Raw genomic sequence first — 15,918 nt, 5'->3', positions numbered from 1 at the left:
CTGGTCTTTTAGCAAAGGTTATCTTAAACATTCTTTTCATTTCATTATAAATAATTTCCCAACTATGTTACAGTGGTATCTCTGTATAAGTCCGCCCCGTCCAGCGTCCATTTCAGTGGACGTCTGCAGCAAACCCGGAAGTACTGGAATGGGTTACTTCTGGGTTTGCAGCCCACACATGACCAGAAGCGCTAAATCGCACTTCACACATAAGCAGAAATGCAAACCACTCCGCACACGTGCACAGAGTGGCGCTTTGTCAAGCATCCTTTTCGTCGAGCATCCGGGGCTCCGGAACAGATCCCAGACTCAAAAACAAAGTACCACTGTACTTACAAAAACATTGTAAAGAAGTCGACTCACTAGCAGGGTTTGATTAAACACTTACAATTAAGAAAACAAGGATAAAGTTTAAGATGCAATAATGGGGAAATGATAAAGGGTAAGAGGTAATTTGAAAAAAAATGGTACAAAAAGAAAAAGAATATAACAATATTTAATTAAAAGATTATGAAATAAAGGTAGAATAAGATGGGCAGGAGAAGCAAATATTTAAAGAACCAAAAGAGGAAGTTGAGGGAAGTCATGGGGGCGGGGATTGGAATTCATAGATTTTCTTTGTGATAATAATGATTGTGTTGAATATAAAATTGTAAAATTTAATAAAAACTATTAAAAAAAAAAAAGAACCTGGGACTGCTAGCATGGAATGCAGAAGATCTGTCCCTGAACTCTAGCTCTTCATCTTCCATTGCTTCCTTTCCAGTGACCAACTTCAACACTTTTTTGAGCTAAACCTGAGACGGATAAAGAGTGCTTTACTTTGTTTTCATTTTCAACAGTAGCAGAGCCAATCTGAGTGAATTCTTCCGAAAGAAGTAATACATGCTAAAAGAATCATGTTCTGGGCAGCTTCCCAGTGCAATCGAGATGCACAGTGGATTTCTTTAAACCAACGACTTGGGAAATGAATTAGCTTAGCATGCCCCGGATTTCCTTACTAGGCTTGATGCAGTTCCAGATCCCACAAAAGGGAAACACACGTAAAAGTCCCTCGATGGACAGCGTCTGCTAGTACATTATGACAGCCATCCAGTGCCTTGAGGCAAATGGACTTGAAGCACTGTGGCCCTCAGGTGGAAGAAGGGTCCCCCAAACTGCTAACTCCCCCCCCCCCCGGCCTGACTGCCAATTGCAAGTCTTGTTTAATTATTGGATGCACAAAGGAAGTTAAATTTTATTGGCCTCTGCCAGTGGTGGATACAAAGAGGCTATTAGAGGGAAAGGGCAGTAGCGCCCTAGGAATTCCAGATAAGCGGGTGCCTCCACAGGGGCTCTGTTTCAAGGAAGCACTGGTTGATTTAAGCCATGGATTGGGGCCAGGGACAGTTCCTGGTGCCTCCAATCTACACCGTCAAAAGCCAGGGTCTCCCCATGTCAAGGATGGAAGAGGCAGCTATCAGTGCTGGGATAGCTCAGTCGGTAGAGCATGAGGCTCCTGATCTCAGGGTTGTGGGTTCGAGTCCTACATGGGGCATAAAGATTCCTGCATTGCAGGGGGTTGGCTTGCATGTCCCTGCCAGTCCCTTCCAACTCTACAATGTTGTGAATGCAACTGGTCACCATGACTATGCTGTGCCTCCATGCTCAGAGACAGTAAGGTAAAGGTAAAGGGACCCCTGACCATTAGGTCCAGTCATGACCGACTCTGGGGTTGTGGCGCTCATCTCTCTTTTCTGGCCGAGGGAGCCAGCGTACAGCTTCCGGCTCATGTGGCCAGCATGACTAAGCCGCTTTTGGCTAACCAGAGCAGTGCACGGAAATGCCATTTACTTTCCCACCGGAGTGGTACCTATTTATCTACTTGCACTTTGACGTACTTTTGAACTGCTAGGTTGGCAGGAGCAGGGACCGAGCCACAGGAGCTCACCCCATCGCAGGGATTCGAACCGCTGACCTTCTGATCAGCAAGTCCTAGGCACTGTGGTTTAACCCACAGCACCACCCGAGTCAGAGACAGTAAATGCTTCCAAATACTCACTACTGGAAACCTTAAGAGAGCAGAGTGCTATGTTGCTCCTGTCTGTCTTGAGGGTTTCCCACAGGCATCTGGCCAGCTGGTGGATTACAAAGACAATTGGCCTGATCCAGCAGGCTCTTCTTATGCTATTGTGTTCTTCTGTAAAAGAGAACTGGACAATTTCATGGCCATTGGAGGCTACTAGCCATGATGGCAGTGGTGTGCCTCCAATGGGACGTGGGTGGCGCTTTGGTCTAAACCACTGAGACTCTTGGGCTTGCCGATTGAAAGGTTGGCAGTTTGAATCCCCATGACAGGTCTTTAAGCAGAGGCTTGACAACCATATGTCAGGAGTGCTCTGATGGTGTTTCCTGCTTGGCAGGGGGTTGGACTCGATGGCCCTTGTGGTCTCTTCCAACTCTATGATTCTATGATTCTATGACAGGGTGAGCTCCCGTTGCTCTCTCCCAGCTCCTGCCAACCTAGCAGTTCGAAAGCACACCAGTGCAAGTAGATAAATAGGTACCGCTGTGGCGGGAAGGTAAACGGCGTTTCTGTGCACTCTGGTTTCCGTCACAGTGTTCCGTTGCACCAGAAGTGGTTTAGTCATGCTGGCCACATGACCCGGAAAGCTGTCTGTGGACAAACTCCAGCTTCCTTGGCCTGAAAGCAAGATGAGCGCCACAACTCCATAGTCGCCTTTGACTGGACTTAACTGTCCAGGGGTCCTTTGCCTTTTCTCTGCCTCCATGGTCAGAGGTAGCAATGCTTTTGAATACCAGCTGCTGGAAACCACAGGAGAGGAGATGGCTCTTGCGCTCAAATTCTGCTTGTGGGTTTCCCACGGTCTTCTGGTTGGCCTTGTGAGAACAGCATTCTGATCCATGCTAGAAGGGTTCTTGGCCTCTTCTTCTAGTGATGCACCATGAGCAACATAATGCAATAACTTATCTCTCGTCTTCTTCTGTGCCCTTGCTGCACAACTCTTGGAGACTACGGCAGTATATCAATGCTTGAAATTTTTAAGCCATCAATTCTGTCGCCTTCCATCGTGGGATCCTTGCTGCTCTTGACTGTCAAGGGGAAATCATCCTTTAAATGGCATGGCCAGCTGAAAGGCTCTCGGAAGCAACAGCAGCTTCCTGTTTAGCAGGAATCCATCGACCCAGGAATGCGTTGCTCCGGCTGCCTGCCGGAATGGGCTGGGAAGCGGGAAGAGGGAGACGGGAGATAAGAGGTGCCCACGGCTTCTCCGCCCAGCCCGGCAGATAAGCATCATGCCTGCAGACATCTTGTCCGGAGATCTCCTTATCTCCAGCCCCTCCTTCCTTCCTCCCCATGCACACCCTCCCCGTCTTCATGGGCCCCACCAGCACCAGCTGCTTGATAAAAAGAGACTGGAGGAAAGAGCAAGGGAGTGGGGGAGAGGGGTGGTTTCACAGGCAGGACAACACCTGCCTTATCTGCAGAGGGAAATGTGAATAAGAGAGTCATGTCTTAAGAGGAAAGAAAGGAACAGGCAAGCGCAGGTGGCCTGCTGAGGGACAGGGGTCTCCAGTACCACTGTGGGGTGTGCAGGCCTGATTTGGAGGAATAAAGAAGGGCAGAAGTCCAGGGAAACAAGGAGGGAATGGCTTAAATAACTATTATATAGCATGCTTTTATTTCTTATACAATTATAGAGGCACATGGTTGCTCAGTGCCTCCAGCAAATGTGTGGCTTATATAGTACCTTTATAATGATTGAACGTACAGGTGGAGAATCCTTTTACAGTGGTACCTTGGGTTACATACGCTTCAGGTTACAGACTCCGCTAACCCAGAAATAGTGCTTCAGGTTAAGAACTTTGCTTCAGGATGAGAACAGAAATTGTGCTCTGGTGGCACGGCGGCAGCAGGAGGCCCCATTAGCTAAAGTGGTGCTTCAGGTTAAGAATAGTTTCAGGTTAAGTACGGACCTCCGCAACGAATTTAGTACTTAACCCGAGGTACCACTGTATTTTTATGCATCATTATTGTTTTAAAGGGGCTCTTTGTATGAGTGACTACTTCATTGTCTCTTTGGAGCTGCGTGGTATCTCGGTACCGTTGCCATTGTGGGCTGCGACGCTGAATGGTTTGGTTCAAGTTGGCACCACTGCCAACCCCCTACGCCACACCGGATACACACAGAGAGAGTTTTCGAGAACATAAGCAACTTTATGCATGCTTCACTCCAGTTCCATGCAATTTCGTACACAGTGCTTGACCAGCACTGCAAAAGTAGAAGTGTGAAATTTCAAAGGATGGCTGACTTTCAGTTCTCGTATTTTTGGGGGATGTGTGAATTAGGAAGAGCCACTTTTCAATGCAATGTGCTCTGTGTGGGGCTGCCCTTGGACCTGATTCAGAATCTCCAGCTGGTGCAGAAGGCTGGTGGACAGATTGCCAATGCATCTAGTTGAGAGCATTTGACACCATTGCTGAAGGTTCAAGGTCCTAGTGTTAATTTCCAAAGCTCTGAACGACTTAGGTCCAGGGTACCTCTGGGATCACCTGAGTCCTTCTGTCCCAGCTTGATCACTGAAATCATCTCAGAAGCATCACTGCTTGCGCCCTGAGTTGGTGAGGCTCATTCAGTAGCAACAAGAAATGAAGCCTTTCCCAGTCTTGGGAAACACCCTACCAGTACAGATTCAACCCACGTCTTCTGTTCAGCTTTTAAATGCCTGCTGATAATTTTTCTATTCCATTGGGCTTATGCAGGCAATTCAGAACGCATCTATCCACGGTAGTTAGTGATTTCTGATTTTAAGTTTTTCATATGGTTTTGACGGCATGGTTTTGCGTACAGTTGTTGTAAACTGATTTTTTTAAAAGAATATGAATAGCAATATGTAAATATTTAAATAGGTTGACTTAATCAACCAATCGGATTGAAGCCCCCATCCCGATTAACCTCTATTGAGCAGTTTTTAGCTGTGATTCCTGCATTGTCAGGACTAGAAAACCCACTAGGTCCCTTCCAACTCTACAATTCTATTACTCCAGACCCTCCAAGTGTCCCTGTTTTCCAGGGACAGTCCTGGATTTACAGAAGCCATCCCAGTTTCTGATTTGATCACGGAATATCCCGCTTTTACTTAGGATGCCCCAATTTTCATCAGAGAAACGTTGGAGGGTGTGGAGTTATGCAACTCCTAAGACAAGGGGATAAGTAACTATACAACCTTTAGAAGACATCTGAAGGCAGCCCTGTTTGGGGAAGTTATTCAATGTTTAATATTTCATTATGTTTTTATATATTTTGGAAGCGCCCCAGAGTGGCTGATGTAACCCAGTCAGATGGGCAGGGTATTATTATTATTATTATTATTATTATTATTATTATTATTATTATCATTATTATTATTATTATTAATTAATTAAATAGGACATCCCTACTTTCATTGGAGAAATGTTGGAGTGTATGTGATTCTATGGGAATGGAGGGTTGCATCCTTTGCAGGTTTAAGAGCTTTCTCCCTCCTTTCTACTGGATATGTGGTGTGTATTCCTCTCTCTCTCTCTCTCTCTCCCCCCACCCACCCACTCCCATTTTTTTAAAGGCCAGCTTCTCACCCACTTGGAGTCCGCAGATACAAACAGGCCAAGGCCCAGCTTCCTGCTTTAAGAAGTGAAAGCGCTGCAGGCTGCCTGCCAGGGAGGCCTTAATATAGTCCAAGGTCTAAATTTAATCACAATAACGCGGCTCCAGTCTGCCCCTGCAGAGAGAAGTTTGAGCACAGTGGGTGGGTGGAGGGAAGCAATTCTTCACCAATCAGGAAAACAATGGAGGTCTCTTTCAAGTGTCAGGGAATATTCTTAGCTGCCCTCCGACACCTAAATCAAGAGCGGGGTTGTTAAAATGGCATAATACCAGGAAGCTCGCTTACAAGGACGGCTTCCTCCTTGGAGACCGAAGCCCAACAGGCTCGGAGCCACTGTGCTGGGGAGGAACCGGGTGGCATTGGAGGGGGGGGCAAAGAGAAAGAGACAGAGAGAAAGAGGGTGGGGAGGGCAGGGATGTGAGCTTTTTCAGGAAAATCAAACCTGGACACCAAACAAGGTCACAGATCTGAGGTGGTAGGAAAACACCCAAACGTCCTGTCCAAGTCACACCATGAGCCTCCTTCTCCCACCGCCTCCCGTCCCAGAGTTTCCTGACCCTGCTTTCGCTGCATGGGAGCCCAGTGCAATAATAATCATACGTGATAAAGCAAAAGAGCAGAATGGCTCTATTTATAGCAACAAAGGCAAGCCACACACATACAAACATAGACTACCCAACAGCCTTCTCCGAGGTGTTGCTGAAAATCTGGCGGCGGCGGTGGCGAGAAAAATAGCGGTGAAATCAGTGCTATTCAACTGAGATTGAGATACACCTTGAACCCTCCCTTCCTGTCCCCCCCCATCCTGCACTGTTGCATCACAATACGACTCTCCTCACCCCCCCCCCCCCGTCTCACCCCTGGGGGTTCTCTGAGAGGGAAAGTGTGAACAATCAAAGTCCATTGTTCAGAAGGCTGACCTATGCTGGTGCCACTTACGCCCTCCTCCCCTGGGGCTAAGGCCTGGCTTAATAACACAAGGGGACAAACATCGCATGAAGTCATTTCCCTTTTGGCCAGAGAAGGACAAGGGGGGGAAGGGTGCCAAATAGGGGAACAGGCCACCACTCGACATCCACAGCAGCACCCTTCGCCCTGTGGCATTTTTGTTCGCAACAAACCATCCCCACCAGATCTTTGCATCGACTTCCGTGTTGTGGGGCCTGCTTTGCAGTTGGGCGGCGCCAGTGGAGCCATAGCGGTTAGAGTGCCAGTGGGCTAGGAGCCAGGAGAGACCAGGGTTTGAATCCCTGTACTCAACCATGACATGAAGCCCTCTTGGTGACCTTGGCTACTAGTCTAATGTACCTCACAGGATTGATGTGGGGATTCGGCGATAGGAGCGTATGCCGCGTTGAGCTCTTTTGAGGGGAAAAGGTGGGATATAAATGCAACCTAGGGATGTGGGTAGCACTGTGGGTTAAACCACAGATCCTAGGACTTGCCAAACAGAAGGTCGGCGGTTCAAATCCCTGTGACGGGGTGAGCTCCCGTCGCTCGGCCCAGCTTCTGCCCACCTAGCAGTTCGAAAGCACACTGGTGCAAGTAGATAAATAGGTACCGCTCTGGTGGGAAGGTAAACGGTGTTTCCGTGCACTGCTCTGGTTCGCCAGAAGCGGCTTAGTCATGCTGGCCACATGACCCGGAAGCTGTACGCCGGCTCCCTCGGCCAGTAAAGTGAGATAAGCGCCACAACCCCAGAGTCGGCCACGACTGGACCTAATGGTCAGGGGTCCCTTTACCTTTACCTTATAAATGCAACAGACAAATAAATAAGCCCTGATGGCAATGGGATTTCCCTCAAGTACTGTGTGATGGCATCTGAGATCACCCCCATCCTCTTCCTCTTGCATATCACCCACTGAACCAGGTCAGATGGCTGGCTCTCTCTCTCTCTCTCTAGTGTTCCAGCGTGGTGTAGTGGTTAAGAGCGGTGGACTCGTAATCTGGTGAACTGGGTTCACTTCCCCGCTCCTCCACATGCAGCAGCTGGGTGACCTTGGGCTAGTCACACTTCTCTGAAGTCTCTCAGCCCCACTCACCTCGCAGAGTGTTTGTTGTGGGGGAGGAAGGGAAAGGAGATTGTTGGCTGCTTTGAGACTCCTTAAGGGGAGTGAAAGGTGGGATATCAAGTCCAAACTCTCCTCCTCTTCCTCCTTCTTCTTCCATGAGATAGAAATAAATTAGCAGAGGGGTGGAGCATCTGTTTTGCATGCAGAAGGTTCAGGTTCAACTCCCAGCATTTCCATGCAAGGCTGGGAAAAGACCCCTCGGCTGAAACCCTGGAGAGGTGGGGGGGAGAGGTAAAGGACCCCTGGATGGTTAAGTCCAGCCAAAGGCAACTATGGGGTTGTGGTGTTCATCTTGCTTTCAGGCTGAGGGAGTCGGTGCTTGTCCACAGACAGCTTTCCGGATCATGTGGCCAGCATGACTAAACCGCTTCTGGTGCAACAGAACACAGTGATGGAAACCAGAGTGCATGGAAACACTGTTTACCTTCCCGCCACAGCGGTACCTATTTATCTACTTGCACTGGCTTGCTTTAGAACTGCTAGGTTCTAAAGAACTGGGACAAAGCAACGGGAGCTCACCCCGTTGAGGGGATTCGAACCACCAACCTTCTGATCAGCAAACCCAAGAGGCTCAGTGATTTGGGCCACAGTGCCACCCGTGTGGTCTAAACCCTGGAGAAAGCACTGCTTAGCTAGATGGACCAGTGCTCTGATTTGGTCTAAGGCAGTTTCCTATATGCACGTGTTTGTAGCTTGGTGGCATAGTATTTCCTTTTGCATGCCCAATGTTTCCGGTCCATTACAGGGACCTCCAGAGAAGTATATGGCAGCAGTTGATGGGAACGTCCTCTCTCTGTCTCTCTCTCTGTCTCTGTAATCCTCGATAGCTTCTGGCCGTCAACGAAGACAAGCCTTGGCTAGATGGACAGAGTATTTGACCTGAAGCCCTCCTTTGTACTCATAACACAGTAGTGAGGAACCTCAGACTCGGGGACCAAGCACAGCCTTCCTGCCTCTCCATCTAGCCACCGGGATTCTCTCCTAACTCTCTAGCTTTTGGGTTTCACATGCTCAGCAGCCACAAGAAGTTGGTTACAAATTGGGGGGAGGGAATAGAAAACCAAGCAGGAGATGGCAAACAGGTCCATTTCAGTTCCTCTGTTTTCCAGTTTGAAGTTCTGTTATTTACATGTCCACATCAGTTTGCAATTTTTTCAAGGAAAGTGCTCGTGATTTTACCTCTTATACACACTTTGAAAAGCAATTTTCCCCACTACAATGCATTCTTGTTCATTATCCCTACAGACTTTTAAATGCATGCTTTACATAAGCATGGGGGGTTGGACACAGACTTTGCCTAAGAGCAGTTGCAAAATTCAGGAAAGTGCAACTTTCGAGGGTCGGTGGCATTAACAGTATTTTCAGAAATGGCGAATTCTGTAGGTCCACTTTTAAATAGTCAGCTGAATCGAATTTCTCCTGCAATCCCTACAAGCAAGAAGGGGAATTGGAATGGAGTATCCTACAGGAGGGCCAGGCTGGCTGGCTGGCAGCCCAAACAAGAGCTCTCCTATTATGGAGTGAAGATATACTGCAACATTCTGTTGCAGATCCTGCTTGCAGAGAATCCAGCTCGTTAAAAAGAAATGTTTTGAGGTCATTACTGGAGGTGCCACTAGAAATCAAATAGTGAATTCTCTAGACTCAGCACATAGCATGATGGATGGCACAATTCAGGTGCAGGAGAGATGTAGAACAGAGGGGGGTTCATGCAACCCCCTGGCTTCTGAAATCCCTGTGGTCTGGTGGCCTTCGCCCCATCTAACATGACTAACCCATACCCTGTGATCACCCTGTCTTGATTTGCAGCAGTCCTGGGCTCTTCTCCTAAAAGGACAAGTCTGCTCAGGATAGGGTGATAATTCCACTACAGATCCATCAGCTAAGAGCCCAGCTGAGTCTAGACAAAGGTTTGATTTTTTGAATTCAAAAGGGAACAATTTTCAAAAGGATAAAGCAATTTAGGGCTTTCAAGGGAAAAAAAATCACAACCATAAATTTTTAACTATTCATCTGACACAGAGACAGCTAGGCGGTGGCGCTGCTTTTAATATTCCCTTACCACCATCGCCACAGATGGTCACTGGGGTGGTCTGCATCTTTCAAATGGGACAGCATCGTTAGGCCAAAAAGCATGCCACAAAATACAGGGTGCTAAGGGCAAGAGGACAGAAAGGCGAAGGATTGGCACTACTCAAAGTAAGCCCATAGACAATAATGACCCTGACTAACTTAGATGCATTAGTTTCAACGGGTCAGCTCTGAGTAGTTGGAGACAGGCCAAATATTAACAGGCACCGTCATTGGAATCTAGGAACAGAAGGGTTCCTTTGGGCAGATGCCTCATTTAGTCTTTATATTGTCTTTCTTGTTTGTTTTGTTTTGTTCTTTGTTTTGTTTTGTTTTTGCTTGCTTTGTTTTCAGAAACCCCAGAATTTAAGATATAGGCTCTCTCTTCCCAGCAGGATAAAAAGGAAGGGAAGTCAGAATGAGTGCAATGGAATCCCATGAACCCCTCCTTTGTTCTCAGGGTCAAATCACGCACATCAGCAAAGATGCATGCTACAGGCATGCATCATGTACAGGCAACTCCCAATTTGCACAGACCTTATGTTCTGAGGCACCGTGCACATCAGTGAAATTGTGTATATTTGAATTACCATTGGAAAAACCTGCAAACACCTTCTGAACCTCTGGAAACTCATGGAACACCCCCCCAAAAAAAACCAGCAACGGTTTCCAGACCACCAAACCCGGCCACAGTCGCTTCCCACAAACCTCCTTTCTCAAACTCCAACTCTCCACAGGCCTCAAATATTGGTGCAAAGGCCTCTGGGATTGGATATGCAAAGGCTAGTGGGGTTACTAGGTCTGTTTTCATGCCCTTTTGCCCTTTCTGGGCTCTTTTGGGGCCTTCTGGGGGGTCATTTTTTAAGTGACAGACAGGTTTGGCGCAATGTGCACATGCACGGCTGTGCATCAATTGGATGCACGTCAATTGGAAGTTGCATATACCTCACAGGGTTCAAACCTTCAAACTAGCTGCACATCTTTTTCAAAGCACGCGGATGCCACCGGCACAGCAAAAGCCCCACAGCAATTTACCATAACAGGGTGAGTTGAAACCCTACCAAAAATTCACATGAAAGCAGCAGAATCTGTCGGAGTAAAATAAATTGGGGGGGGGAGAGTCATAACTTAAGTGGCAAGCAAACACAGTGCAGTAAGCACCAGTCAAGCCCCCTTGGGGAGATCATTCTGCATTTGGGGGGCAAGGGCGAGGAGGGACTTTTGGCTACAGCCACACACTGCACCTCAAATGGCAGCAGAATCCAGACAAGGTCATCCAGTGAGGGCTAGTGCCCATTGAAGTTCATAGGGCAGAAGACAAGGAGACCAACAGTAGGTGGCGCCAGACCAAATGACAGAGCCATTTTGGCCCTGTCCTCCTCCTCCTCCCTGCTGAGTTGGAAAAGGACAACATTCAGACTGAGCAGGAGGTAGGCAAGTAGGCTCCACAGGAGGTAATGATGGCCACCAGCTCGGATGGCTTAAAAAGAGGATTAGAGAAATTCATGGTGGTGAAGGCTATCAGTGTCTGCTAGCCATGTTGGCTATGCTCTGCCTACATAGTCAGAAGAAATATGCTTCCGAATAGCAGTTGCTGGGAATCACAGGTGGGCAAAGCACTGTTGTGCTCCAGTCCAGCTTGCAAGCTTCACACAGGCATCTGGTTGGCCCCTGTGAGAACAGGATGCTGGAATAGATGAGCCACTGGCCTGATCCAGTAATCTCTTCTTATGTTCCTGTTTTCCAGCAACCAGACATCTCCAGGGTGGGAATGTCCAAATCTGTCTTGAATGAGCCATTTCGCTGGACTTTGGGAGCATGCTTTCTGCTTCATCTTGGAAATCCTCCGGATGTTTTGAACCAAGCAGGGAATCTCAATCCCCAGCCACAAGCATCCTTGTGGCTCTCTGCAGTGCCTAAAATTCAGACCGAGCCTCTTTCCCCTGCCTCTGGCTGTGGCCTGATCCTCCGGGGATTTGTGTTGTATCTCCATATTTGTCACCTCCTGTTCCTCAGCTAAACCGGGTGTGATAGAGGAAAGGTGCTAATCCCTCAGTAATTAACACCTCATTGGGAGGTCAGGGTGAGGTCGGGAGAGTGGGTTTGTTTAGCTAGTTTTCAGACCGGATCCCACCAAATCCCTTGTTTTCATTAAGGCCGTGAGATCCTGAGGGGTTCCAGAGCTCCGCGTTTGCTGACTTGGCAACAGGGCGACCATTGTTTGAGGCCTTCTGTGCTATTGCAGCAACAAACTTAGCATTTGTCAAGGGTATAACACAGAGGAGAATCAAAGCAGAGATTTGTCTCACTGTTGACACCTCGTTCCCTGTCACTAAGAGCCTTTCCAGATAATGGGGGGGAGGCAGCGGTATGGGAAAAGCCTAGCTTTACATTATTACATTATTAGTAGCGTCATCATTATTATTTTCAATATGTATCCCGACTTTCCTCCTGAAGGAGCCCAAGATGGCAAACACAAGACAACAAAACTTTCTCTCTTTTTTTCAAAAAATAAAAATGTAAATACAGTCTAAAAAACAGTAATCTCACAATTGCCTGGAATAGTGCCTGGAATAAGGTTCCTAAACCACAGACCTTCAGGATCCAAACCTGAGACCTAGAGATGGTTCCTGGTGACGTCGTAGGAGCTGGCCCTGGTGATGTCATTAAGCATGATACCCTAGGCATTTGTTACAATCCCTGAGAGCATGTCCTTTAATACCTTCCCACCATCAAGCCCCAGTGAAGTATGTTAATTGGGAGAGGGGAGGAAGCAGAGGAAGGCAGACACCCCAGAAAGTCTATGCAATAATCTGCAGCCTGATTCTGCTGGGAGCTCCTTGTAAGGGAGAGGAGGAGGAGGAGGAGGAGGAGGAGGAGGAGGAGGAGGAGGAGGAGGAGGAGGAGAAGAAGAAGAAGAAGAAGAAGAAGAAGAAGAAGAAGAAGAAGAAGAAGAAGAAGAAGAAGGGGAAGATTTTAAAGGTGCTCTCACCCACCTGGAGATTCAAACCCTCCCCCTATCACCTGGAAGGGGACAGGCAAACCTGGAGACATCAAGTCAGCCCTGGAGGCCTGAAGGACATTCCAGAAATGGAGACCCATCATTGAGAAGGCTCTATCATGGATCAATGCCAACCAGGCAGCCCCCAGCAGCAGCACCAACAAGGCCTCCCCTGCTAATTGTAGGATCTGAGATGGCTGATATTGGGCGATTCTCTCCTTTAGGCATTTGAGTCCCAAGTGGTCTAAGGTTTTATGTGCTAGAACAAATGCCTTGCCCAGTCACTTACTGGAACCCAATGCAGTGTTTTCAGGACCAGTGAGGCCTGATCCCTCTGGGCTGCCCTTCCTGCCACCTTAGTTGCTGCATCATGCAGTAGGAGCAGCCTCCAGACCGTCTTCAAAGGCTGTCCCACATACAACCCATTATAGTAGTCCAGACGGGAGGTCGCCAGAGCATGAGCAACTGACGAATGTATTGATCAGGCTCCTGGTGTTTACATGTGGGTTTTCCCCCTTTCTCTTTCCCACTGAGAGATATGGAATGTCATCAAGCTGCGTTGCTCCCAAAGGGAGGGAGAGAAAATACAAAGGAGGAAGAGATCCTGGGAGAGTCAATGAGTACTTCATTTCTGTTGGCCTTTTACTAGAAGTCAGCTTCAAGGTTTGGGCCAACTGAGGCAAACAAACACTAAGGGGAGAGGAGAACTCAAACCACAAAAACCTCAGTGCTCCACAGAGACCATCAAGGAGAGAAGCTCCCCTGTCTTCTCTAGGCTGCTCACTCAGCTGCTGCTGATCAAATATTGATGCCAAGCAGAAAACAAAGGAAGTGCAGGGAGGACACTTCTCCCCAAGCATATTGGCTCATATATTTGGGGAGATCACAGAATCATAGAACTGAAGAGTCGGAAGAGACTCCAAAAGTCATTTAGTCCAACTCCCTGCAATGCAGGTGATGGAACTGCCATCCCAGGGATTTTTCACCTTGAGTAGGGTTCCAGTGCATCTCAGGTCTACTTGTTTGTACCTGATTTGTGTCACCACAAGCCTCTGATATTGATGAGACCAAGAGAAGGCACTCAGTCAAGGACCTTAGTACCTGGGAAGGTTCGTAAAGGGAGATAATGATCTTTCAGGTAACCTGGAGCAACGCCATAACTTATTGCTTAAATGTCTTCACCACTCCACTGTTGAACACCCCTTACTCTTAGAAATGTGCCTCCCTGTGTTTCTGTAAGAAGCCATCAGGGTCTACTCACCACTGCCTTGTGTGTGTGTGTGTGTGTGTGTGTGTGTGTGTGTGTGTGTTAAAACAAATACAATAACCATTAAACTCTTATCCAGCAGTACATCTAAGGGTGCTTGTTTGATCCATTGTCTTTAGACATACATTGACACATTCAATATTCAAACGTATTACTTAACGTAACTTCTCCACTGAGAATATTTGAGCAGTTGGTATAGCAAGGTCCTGATTTGGGTCATTAACATAGTTAAAGAAAGGGGTCCACGTTTCTTGGAAGGTGTCTCTTTTCGTTGTGCTTTTAATTGCTCTCCTGTGTTTAGTGAAATGCTCAGCTATTGCTGCATCCCGGATACTATTCTCTCATATGCTTTGGTGGGGATGCCCCCATGCTAAAAACTTTTGGAATAGAGTATTCTCCATTATAGGGACTCAGGTGGCGCTGTGAGTAAAACCTCAGCGCCTAGGACTTGCCGATCGCATGGTCGGCGGTTCGAATCCCCGCAGCGAGGTGCGCTCCCATCGTTCGGTCCCAGCGCCTGCCAACCTAGCAGTTCGAAAGTACCTCCGGGTGCAAGTAGATAAATAGGGACCGCTTACCAGCGGAAAGGTAAACGGCGCTCCGTATGCTGCGCTGGCTCGCCAGATGCAGCTTGTCACGCTGGCCACGTGACCCGGAAGTGTCTGCGGACAGCGCTGGCTCCCGGCCTATAGAGTGAGATGAGTGCACAACCCTAGAGTCTGTCAAGACTGGCCCAAACAGGCAGGGGTACCTTTACCTTTACCTTTATTCTCCATTATATCCACAATTACAGGCCAGCCCCTTTCTCCAAATCCTTTCCTGCCTTAGACCTCCTATCTTTGGACATAGACTTAGGCTCCACCACAGAGAACTAGTAGGCTTCCTAATGACCGCAGCGCGGTTAGCAATAACTCACCAGTGCAAGAGCCAGACTGATATATTACTTGATTGCAACAAAACCTCAAAGCACTGAAGATGGCTGAAGAGCAATGATCGATCCCTGCAGGCCAAAGATATGATTGGAGGACCATCACACAAGGGGTGCCAACTCATGGGGGCTGAGCCCTTTTGGCCCCCACCTCCCAATATTTTCTGGGAGGGGCCCCCATGTCCTATTAAATCAGGGGACAGAGGAGGCTGAGCATGGAGCCTGCTTCAAGTGCAGCACTGTTTCAGTGGCCAGTTCCTTCTTCTCCTTTTACCTTCCTCGCAGAGCGGGTCGAAGCAGTCCTGTGCCAGTGGCGGTTGCAAGAGGAGGTGTCAAGGCTTCAGGGAATCCTATCCCTCTCACGGTGGGATGCTAAGAAGCAGAAAAACAAGAAGAATTCTTACCAGGTAGTTTATTCAATATTCACAGAGAGAGATAAAGGAATGCAGTCTCTCTTAGTTAATGGCGTTGCTCCAAGTAAAGTCCCACCCCCTTAGCCCCTCCTATTCTACGTCACCCCTGCGCCAACTGATTTGTGCTTTCTGCCTCTGAGCTTTCTGTTCTACTACTCTCAAGGGATGCCTGGTTCTGGGAGTGGAGTGGTCAGGAATGCTTTCAAGAGACACTGAGTCTGTCAGCTGTCTCTCGCATGGTGCTTCTTCTTCCTGCTGCTCTCCCAATATTTCTCAACTCCTCCCCTCTGCAGCCTCCAAACTATGACCTTCTGCAAACCACTGTTCTAAATCTATACTGTCCTCCTCTTCTCGTGAAGGTTCAAGAGGGGGGGCGGTTCCCAGCATTCCTCCTCAGTCCAGCCCCTGACAGGAGAAGCCACCAGCCCCAGAAGCTGAACTGCCACCATTTTTGGCTCCTCCCCTGGCTCCTCCCGACACTGTGCACACGATGTCAGGACATCACACACTTGCAACAT

Source organism: Podarcis filfolensis (assembly GCF_964270895.1).
Source record: "Podarcis filfolensis genome assembly, chromosome: 16".
Classification (NCBI taxonomy): domain Eukaryota; kingdom Metazoa; phylum Chordata; class Lepidosauria; order Squamata; family Lacertidae; genus Podarcis; species Podarcis filfolensis.
Note: the sequence above shows the minus strand (reverse complement) of the source record.